Source organism: Calonectris borealis, chromosome 20 (assembly GCF_964195595.1).
Source record: "Calonectris borealis chromosome 20, bCalBor7.hap1.2, whole genome shotgun sequence".
Taxonomy (NCBI): Eukaryota; Metazoa; Chordata; class Aves; order Procellariiformes; family Procellariidae; genus Calonectris; species Calonectris borealis.
Genome location: NC_134331.1, coordinates 8,157,382 through 8,168,157, shown reverse-complemented (window position 1 = coordinate 8,168,157; position 10,776 = coordinate 8,157,382).

Genomic DNA, 10,776 nt, shown 5'->3' with positions numbered 1-10,776 from the left:
CATGAAGGAGAGACAGGCAGGCTGGAGGAGGAGGAGAGAAGGCCAGGTCCTTTCCGGTAACTGAGGGCTTGTAGCACGGAGAGGACGCAGCAGCCAGCCAGGCCTCCAAGGGGGGACTGAAGTGAAGGCAGGAGGGTCATGGTAGGGGCCAGAGAGGATCGGCCAAGTTGGGTGCTGCTCTTCAAGGTGCCTTTAGCAGGGTCCCACTTGCGAGGGCCATGTGGGCAGGGCAGGTTTCCCAGGCTGAATCCTGACACACATGCTCCCCACTGCACTAAGCCCCTTGTGGGGAAGGTGTGGAGGCCTCCCCCAATCTGTCCCAGCCCGAAGATCAAAAACCTAGGAAGCTGCTTTTCTTGTGCATCAGAGCAGGAGACGGATCTGTAGCCAACAGTGCTAAAAGGCTGCTGACACCAGGGCCAGGGCTGTGATACCTGAGCCAAATACATGCAGCACCTCTCACAGAGGAGAAGAGTGAAATCCTGCATGGCAAAAGGACCCTTTTCCCCAGCTGGGACTGAAGCTCAGGCTGGTGCATAGGGATTGCAAATCCTGAGCACTGGAGCACCAAGATGGGGGGAGACCAGATCTTCTCACCCCCAGGGATGGAGAGCCACCGAGCCCCAGGGGGGCAGACCCCAGCAAAAACACATGTCAGGAGAAGCTGAAAAGGAACGAGTGCCAGCGCCTTTTTAGAGCACTCAACCATGACTCAGGTCACAGCCTGAGAGCACCAGAGGGGAGAGGGCTCCTGCCTGGGGAGCTCAGGAGCCTGCTTGAGGGGGAAGGAGATGGGCACCACAGGCGTGCAGACAGTCACAGCAAATGGTACCGAGCCCTTCCCTGGGCTTGGAGACTCACTCCCTGAGTGCCCGAAGGAAGTAGGGAAGGAGGACTGAGGATGGTACAGGGAAGGCCTGGCTGTCCTGCCCCTGCGATTGAGCCATGGCTTTGCCACAGTCGGGGCTGTGTCAGTCCCTCCTGTAACCACCCTCCCCATCTCCTTTCCTGCTTCCAGGGATGACGCATGTGGCGATCCCAAAACACCCAGATGTGCCCTCTCCCATTGCTCTCCCCACGGAGGCCTCTGGCCCCCACAGCAACCTGCAGGGAGCAGTTCCACAGGTGCCTTGTGCATGGTGTGACTCTGCCTGATGATCTCAGCAGCTGCCCTGAGAAATCGGGGCTGGCTACTGCTGCTGCACTTCTGCACACCGTTCCAGCTTTCCAGGCCAAGTTGCAGGTGTCATTCCTCAGGTGTCAAGCCTGATACTGATCCCTTTTGTGTCTCCGTCAGCAGCCTGGACAGTGGGGCAGACAACACTCTCAGCAAGTTCATGAATATTTCTTCACTGAACTCGAGGGGAATTTTTAACAGGTATACTTTTTCTACATTCATACGTATTTTTGCCTCTGTGTGTGTGTATGTGTGAACTAATAGTAAGCATAATCTGTAATTAAGTCACTGTCGTGATTGTAGTAGACTCTATTAACTTACTTTGTAAATGTTAAATTAGTTAATGATTAAGTGCTGCTAAAAACTTATGATCTAACTTAAACTGTGAATGAACCTTAGACTGCTGCTAAACACATATAATCCCTTAGACATAAACCGTTGACAAAGACTGAGATTGGTCAAGTAAGCCCAGCTGGATCCAGCTGCACCTAAGCTCCATCAGGAGTTTAGAGAGCAAGCGGGTGCTGGGGGCTAGGTGCTGGTTGCTGGGCCCTGGGATTGCTGGGTACTATGCATAAGTGGGTGCAGGGTATGTCTTGCTGTTGGATGCTGGGTGCTGGGGCTACTGAGTACTGGGGGTATTGGGTGCTGGGCACTGCATATCTGGTGCTGGGCATGACTGGGTGCTGGGCATGACTGGGTGCTGGGAACTGGGGGTGCTGGGAGCTAGGGGTGCTGGCTGTGGGCATTTCCAGTTGCTGGTCATGACCCGGTGCTGAGTGCTGGGTCTTGTGGGTGTTGGGCGTGTGCAGGTGCTGGGCAGTGGGGGTGCTGGATGCTGGGTGTTGGGTATGCTGGTTTTTGCCTCTGGGGGTGCTGGGTGTGAGACTTGTGGGGGAGCTGGATGGTGAGTGTTTGGTGTGCACCCTCACTGCCCACTACCCAGAACCCCAAGTGCCAAGCACACAGCATCCAGTGAGAGCAGCCAACATGTTTCTGTCCTGCCTATTTGTGTAGGGACCCAAAGGGCAATTGACTGCTTTGCAGTTGGGCTGTTGCAAGGTTGATGGATGGGCGGTAGAGCCCCCTGAAAGGGATAACATAAAACGCAAGAGCAAGAAACAGCTTTCAATGCTGGTTCCTTCTGTGTTGGAGCACAATCTGGTGGGAAGCCGTTTCAAAAAGGGCTCAAGTGACGATAAGGCATAGGCCGATATTTAGTTGGGAGAACTAAGGGAGGGGGCCGATGTTGTCACGGCCGCGAAGGGGCTACTTCTCTGTTGGAGCCCCATGTGGTGGGTGGCGTTATCTAATGCAGAAGGGTCTCGTTTTCAAATGCAGAAGGGTCTTGTTATCTAACGCAGAACCTCAATCTATCCCTTACCCTCATCAGGCTAAGCTCCAAAGCGGACACACCCCGGAGTAGCCAGGAGAGAAGGCTGATTCTGGCCCTCACCTTTCCTTGGCAGCCCCTTCTCAGCCCCACCAACAGTGGGACTCTGTTCTCCATCCTAATATCAACCTAGCCCTTACCCTTATCAGAGCCAAGCTCCAAAGCAGCCACCCACCACATGGGGCTCCAAGAGAGTATAGCCAGGACAGGAGGTTGATGCTGGCCCTCACCTTCCCTTGGCAGCCCCTCCTCAGCCTCACCAACATCAGGGCTCTGTGCCTGTTCTCACACCTAACATCAACATATCCCTTACCCTCATCAAAGCCAAGCTTCGAAACGGCCACCCACCACATGGAGATCTGGCACAGAAGTAACCAGGACTCAAGGTTGATGCTGGCCCTCTCCTTCCCTTGGCAGCCCGACCAACACCAGGACTCTGTGTGTCTTCTCGCACCTAACCTCAACCTATACCTTACACACATCACAGCCAACCTCCAAAGCGGCCACGCACCTCAGGGGGCTCAGGCACAGAAGTACCAGGACTCAAGGTTGATGCTGGCACTCACGCTCGCTTGGCAGCCCTTTTTCAGCCCCACCAACATCAGGGCTCTGTGCTTGTTCTCGCACCTAACATCATCCTAGCCATTACACTCCTCAGAGCCCTGCTCCAAAGTGGCCACCCACCACATGGGGCTCAGGCAAAGAAGCAGCCAGGACTCAAGGTTGATGCTAGTCCTCACATTCACTTGGCAGGCCCTTCTAAGCCCCACAACACTGGTGCTCGGTGTTTGTTCTCCCTCCTGACGTCAACCTATCCCTTACCCTCATCAGGGCCAAGCTCCAAAGCGGCCACCCACCACATGGGGCTCCAAGAGAGTATAGCCAGGACAGGAGGTTGATGCTGGCCCTCACCTTCCCTTGGCAGCCCCTCCTCAGCCCCACAAACACCAGGGCTCTGTGTATTTTCTCCGTCCTGACATCAACCTACCCCTTACCGTCATCAGAGCCAAGATCCGAAACGGCCATGCACCACGTGGGGCTCAAGCACAGAAGTAGGCAGGACTCAAGGTTGATGCTGGCCCTCACCTTCCCGTGGCAGCCTCTTCTCAGCGCCACCAACACCGGCCCCCTCCCTTTGGTCTTCCACCTAAACATCAACCTTCATCTTATCTTGATCAGAGCCAAGCTCTGAAATGTCTACCCACTAGATGGCGCTCCAACACCGAAGGAACCAACATGGACTGTTGTTCGTTGCACTCGCCTTCCCTTGCAGCCCTTTGAGGCCCCCACCAATATTGGGGCTATGCGCTTGCTGTAGCACTCAACCGTCAACCTTCCCGGAGCCCAGCTGCAAAGCAGTCCAGCCCCCCGTCGAGCTCCCACACACATTTAGCCAGGACTGATACATGTTCGCGGCTCTCACCTTCCCTTTACAACCCCTTGTCAGCTGCGCACCACCCAGCCATCTCAAGCACCGCAAATGCGCAACATCCAGCACTCCTAGCACCCCTTGGGATCATTGGCAGTGCTTGGTGCTGGGCATGTGTCAGTGCTGGGCTGTGGGGGTACTGTGTGTTAGACCCTGAGTGGAGTGGGTTCTGGACATGTCTGGGTGCTGGGGTTGCTGGGTGTTGGGCATACCTGGATGCTCGACATGTCCCTGTGCTGGGCACTGGGAGGTCTTGGTGCTGGGAATGGCCAGGTGATGCTCATGTCTGGGTGGTGGATGCTGGCTACAGGCAGTGCTGGGCACTGGCTGCGCTCGGGCTGGTCATTGGGGGGTACTGGGTTCTAGGCACTGGGGCTGCAGGGTGCTGGGCATGTCCAGGTGATGGGTCCTGGGCACTGGGACTGCTGGGCACTGGGACTGCTGGGGACTATGCATATCAGGGTGCTGGGCATGCCTGTGGACTGAGTGCTTAGCGCTGGGGATGCTGACTGGTGGGCATTGTCTGTGTGCTGGTTATTGGGCACTGGCGGTGGTAGGCAGGGGAGTGCTTGTTGCTGGGCATTTCCTGAACCTGGCTGTTGAGTGGTGGGGGTGTTGAGCGCTGGGCATGTCTGGGTGCTGGGTGATGGATGGAGGGGGCTCTGGGTGCTGGGCACTAGGGGTGCTGGCTAGTGGGTATGTCCATGTGCTGGGCATGTCCATATGCCGGATGCTGTGCTCTTGGGATGCTGTGCACTGGGGTTGATGGGTGCTGGCAGGTGTGGGTGCTGGGGTCTAGGTGCTGGGGGTGCTGGTTGCTGGGTCCTGGGACTGCTGGGTACTATGCATAAGTGGCTGCAGGCTATGTCTTGCTGCTGGATGCTGGGTGCTGGGGCTAGTGGGAGCTGGGGTTATTGGGTGCTGGGCACTGGGGTGTTGGGTGCTGGGCCTGTCTGGGTGCTTGCCATGACTGAGTGCCTGGCACTGGGCTGCTGGGTGCTGGGAGTTAGGGGTGCTCGCTGTGGGCATTTCCAGTTGCTGGTCATGACTGGGTGCTGGGTCTTGTGGGTGCTGGGTGTTTCCAGGTGCTGGGCATGTCCGGATGCTGTATGCTCGTCACTTGGGGTTCTGGGTGGTGGGCAGTGAGGGTGCTGGGCACTGGGGATGCTGCTTGTTGCAGTGCTGGGTGCTGGCTGGTGGGAGTGCTGGATGCTGGTTGTTGGGTATGCTGGTTTCTGGGCAGTGGCGGTGGGGGGTATGAGACCCATGGGGGTGTTGGATGTCGGGTGTTTGGTGTGCTGGGTGCAGGGCTCTGGGGGTGCTCGGTGTTGAGCACTGCAGGTGCTGGGCATGTCTGGGTGCTATGTGCTGATCACTGGGGATGTTGGGTGTTGGTTTGCTGCTTTCTGGTGTGTGGAGTGCTGGGCATGTTTGGGTGCTGCGCATGTCTGGGTGCTGGGTACTGGACACTGGCGGTGTGGGGCAACATGGGTGCTGTCTGCTGGGAATGTCCGGGTGAGGGTGTTGGGCAGTGGGATTGCTGGGTGCTAGGTACTGGGGGTGCTGGGCCCTGCTATTGCTGGGTACTATGCATAACTGAGTGCAGGGTATCTACTGGTGGTGGATGCTGGGTGCTGGAGATGCTGGGTGCTGGCCATATCCAGTGCTGGGTGCTGGGCATATCTGGTGCTGGCTGCGTGCACTGGGGTTGGTGGGTGCTGTGCTCTGGGGGTGCTGGATTCTTGGCATGTGCATGTGCTGTGTGCTGGGCCATGGTTGTGCTGGGTATGTGTGGGTGCTCATTGTTGGGCAGTGTGGGTGCTGTGTGGTGGGCACTGGGCATGTCCAGGTGATGGGTGATGGGCACTGGGGGTGCTGGGTGGTGGGACCTAGAGGTGCTGGCTGTGGGCATTTCGAGTTGCTGGTCATGACCGGGAGCTGGGTACTGTGCGCTGGCAGTGATAGGCACTGGAGGTTCTGGGTACTCGGCATGTCCGGGTGCTAGGCAATGGTGGTGCTGGGTGCTTGGCACTGGGAGTGATGGTCTTTGGGAGTGCTGGGTGCTGGGCATGTCCCTGTGCTGGTTTCTGGGCAGTGGGCATGCTGGATGTGAGACCTGTGGGGTGCTGGATGGTGGGTGTTGGGGGTGCTGAGCACTGCGAGTGCTGGACATGTCCGGGTTCTGGGTGCTGGGAATGTCTGGGTGCTATGTGCTGATCACTGGGGATGTTGGGGGCTGGTTTGCTGTTTTCTGGTGTGTTGGGCGCTGGGCAAGTTTGGGTGCTGGGCACTGAGCACTGGGGCTGTGGGGCGCTGCGGGTGTTGTGTGCTGGGCATGTCCAGGTGGTGGGTGTTGGGCGGTGGGGGTGCTGGATGTTAGGTACTGAGGGTGCTAGGCCCTCGTATTGCTGGGTACTATGTATAACTGAATGCAGAGTATCTCTTGGTGCTGGAGGTAGTGTGCTGGGTGTTGGGCATATCCAGTGCTGGGTGCGTGTGCTGCTGTTGCTGGGGGCTGTGCTCTGGGGGTGCTGGATTCTTGGCATGTGCGTGTGCTGTGTGCTGGACCCTGGTTGTGCTGGGTATGTGTGGGTGCTGGGATTGGGCTGTGTGGTGGGCCCTGGGCATGTCCGGGAGCTGGGTGTTGGGCGGTAGGGGTGCTGGGTGTGTGCGGGTGTTTGTTGCTGGCCTCTGGGCTGCTGGGTGCAGGGACTGTTGGTTTCTGGGCGCTAGGGGTGCTGGGTTCTATGCACTGGCGTTGCTGGGTTTTGGGCATGTCGGGGTGCTGGGCATGGCTGGGTGCTGGGTGCTGGGCACGGGGCTTGCTGGGTGCGCCTAGCCAGTGCGGGTGCTGGGGACTATGTACTGGGGGTGCTGGTTGCTGGGCCCTGGGACTGCTGGGTACCATGCATAAGCGGGTGCAGGGTATGTCTTGCTGTTGGATGCTGGGTGCTGGGGTTCTGGGTGGTGGGCACTGGGGCTGCTGGGTGGTGGGCATGTCCAGGTACTGTGTGTTGGCGGTGGGTGTGCTGGGTTGTGCGCATGTCCAGGAATTAGTGCTGGGCCCTGGGACTGCTGGGTGCGGGGAGCTAGGGGTGCTGGCTGTAGGCATTTGCAGTTGCTTCATGACTGGGTGCTGGGTGTTTCGTCTTGTGGGTGCTGGGCGTGTACAGGTGCTGTGCATGTCCAAATGCTGTGTGCTGGGCACTTGGGGTTCTGGGTAGTGGGCAGTGAGGGTGCACACCAAACACGCACTATCCAGCACCCCCACAAGTCTCACACCCAGCACCCCCAGAGGCAGAAACCAGCATACCCAACACCCAGCATCCAGCACCCCCACTGCCCCACACCCCCCCCACTGCCCAGTACCCAGACATGCCAAGCATGTCCCAGCACCCACAACCCCAATTGCTGAGCACAGAGCATCCGGACATGCCAAGCACCTAGACACACTCAGAACCCCCAGTGCCCAGCACCCAGCACCCGGTCATACCCAGGGACCACCACAGAGCACCACACTGACCAACAACCAGCACCTACACATACCCAGCACAACCACGGCCCAGCACACGACACACACACATGCAAAGCACAATCCAGCACTCCCAGAGCACAGCACCCAGCAACCCCAGCACAGCCCCCCAGTACCGGATATGCCCAACACCCAGCACCCAATACCTCCAGCAGCCAGCATCAATACAGCACCTGGACGTGCCCAGCATCCACAAAACCCAGTGCCCGGTCATGACCAGCAACTGAAAATGCCCACAGCCAGCATCCCTAGTGCCCAGCACCCAGTCATGCCCAGCACCTGGACATGCCCAGCACCCAACACCCCAGGGCCCAGCACACAATACCCCCAGCTCCCAGCTGCCCCACAACCCAGCAGCAAGACATAGCCTGCAGCCACTTATGCATGGTACCCAGCAGTCCCAGGGCCCAGCAACCAGCACCCCCAGTACCTAGACCCCAGCACCCGCACCACCCAGCACCCAGCAAGCCAGGTGCCCAGCACCCAGCAACCTCAGGGCAACACCCAGGACCCAGACATTCCCAGCACCCAGCAAGCCTAGTGCACAGAACCCAGAAGCCCCAGCGCCCAGAAACCCACAACCCTAGCACACAGCACTTCCACCACCCAACACCCACCACCCGGTCATGCCCAGCACACAGCATCCGCACTGCCCGTGCCCAGTACCCAGACATGCCCAGCAACCAAACATGCCCCAACGCCCAACATAACAGAACCCAGCAAACCAGCCTCCAACATCCCCAGTGGTCGGCACATAGCACGCGGACATGCCCAGCACCTGCAGCACTCGGCACTCAGCACCCCCTGTGCCCAGAAACCAGCATACCCAACACCTAGCATCCAGTACCCCCAGCACCCAGCACCCCAGGTGCCCAGTACCCAGCACCCCGCACCCAGACATGCCCAGCACCCGGACATACACAGCACCCAGCACTCCTAGGACCCAGCACTCAGAACACCGGCGCACTGCACTGTCCTGTTTCCAGCTGGGACAGACGTAACTTTCTTCCCAGGAGCTTGGGGGGTGTGCTGCCTTTTGGGTTTGGTATGAGAGGAGCGTTGATGGCCCATTGATGCTTCTGTTGTTGCTGGGCGGTGCTTGCACAGGGGAGACTTTTGTTTTGTTTTCTCTTTTCGGCCTCCCATGCCGTGCCACGTGCAGGGGAAGTTCTGGGCAGGGGGAGAACCACCGGGGTGGTTGACCCAGCTGGCCAATGGGGTATTCTATACCATGTGACATCATGCTCAATATAAAAACCAGGGGGGTGCTGGGGCTCCCCCACCCCCTAGTGACACGCGGTCAGCGGCGTTGAGCAGTTGCATTGTACGTTGTCTGCTTTGTATAGTCTGTTGTTCTTGTTGTTCTCATTGTTCTTATTACTGTTCTATTTCGTTTTATTTCAATGATTAAATTGTTTTTATCTCAAGCTGGGAGTTTTCCTACTTGTGCCCTCCCGATTCTCTCCCCCATCACACCGGGGGGCCGGGGGTGGGGTGGGGGGGCAGTAAGCGAGCGGCTGCGTGGGGTTTATTTGCTGGCTGGGGTTAAACCACGACATGCACCCATCATACCCTCCACCCAGCACCAAGTAATCCCACTGCCCAGTACCCAGCGCCCCCATGGCCCAGCACTAATTCCCGGACATGCGCACAACCCAGCATACCCACCGCCAACACACAGCACCTGGACATGCCCACCACCCAGCAGCCCCAGTGCCCAGCACCCAGCACCCAGCATCCCAGCGCCCAGTACCCTCACTGCCCACCACCCAGAACCCCAAGTGCTGAGCACACAGCATCCGGACATGCCCAGCATCTGGACACACCCATTGTTGTCCATAAAGCAGATTCATATTCACCATGATTTCATATACTCCAGTCGTCACTGTCAAATGGATATGAATACAGCCTTTTTACCTTTGGCCACAATTTCATATACTCCAGTCGTCACTATCAAACGCATATGAATATACCTTTTTACCTGTAGCCACAATTCCTTTACCAAATGCATGCACAATTTTATACCCCAGAACAATATCTCATTTACCTTACCGTTGCACCATTGAGTCGCTCACCTGCTCTGGTTGGGGAGAATACTCACAGAGTCCCCGATCAAAAGGTCGGTGCGCACTGGAGTCCAGAGAGCAGTGTCTCGCCACCGAGAGCCGGCAAGTCGATCCGGGCAAGGCTTCACAGCAGTCCCATCTGGGTCGCCAAAAAATGCTGTCCGAAAAGCGGATTCGTGGCCGGCGTGCAAATAACCAATTCCACACGCTCCGGAGAGATAGTGTTTTATTCAGGCCTGGGTGCTTGGTGGACTTGCCACAAATCAAGCACACCTGGTCTAATCACCTTTCTGTTTATATCCATGCTTCTCATACATATTTTAGGTTTCTGTTTTACATATTCCTTAAAATTCAAAGTACTAATTATAATATTACATCATCCTAGACACATGTGCACTAAAGCCTTTAGGGTCTCCTTGAGGGTCTCGGGTGGTCTCTGGTGGTGGGCAGGGTAGTGAACTCTTCGTGAACTTGTTCCTTTCTTTCCTTGTAAGGTTGAGGTTTGTCTCCGAGCCACGTCTGGACCATGTTTGTTTATGGGTCTCGTTTCCAAGGTTACTCTTGGAGCCTAACAATGCTTCCAGGAGACACGATTTATACCAGTTACAATTCTATACGCCTGCAAAACAACACCTGGTAGTTACCTAACTTCTAAGCAGCAAGTCTTCATTGTTTAGAATTACAGAAGCGAGCAGTAGAATTTCAGAAGCGAGCAGTATGGAATAGTAGATACTGTACCTACTGCATCAATTCCCCCTTTGAGACTTATGATGTTGAGCATTATGAGTCTCACATCATTTACTTATAAGCATTTGGCCTACAAAAAGACATACATTGAATCATACAACAAGTAATTACAACTATGATGACGATCAGTATTGCAAATAAGAACAACTTTCTGAGCCAATTTAAATTTGGAAACCATGAAAAGAACCAAGAAAGATCTTATCCTTCTCATTCCTTAAATCCAGATGCTAAGCCCTTTAGTTTTTGAATTTTCTTCTCAACCAACTGTAAGTTATCACTTAGGTTCTGCAATACAAAAAGAAGACATGTTGGTTACTTCTGGGGCTAAAAGTTCTCAGATATTTCGATTTCTATCCCATTTTGGCAACAGAAATTGGGATTCAGCTTTACTGATCATCATAATTAATATCAACAGGCTCCACATTTTCTACT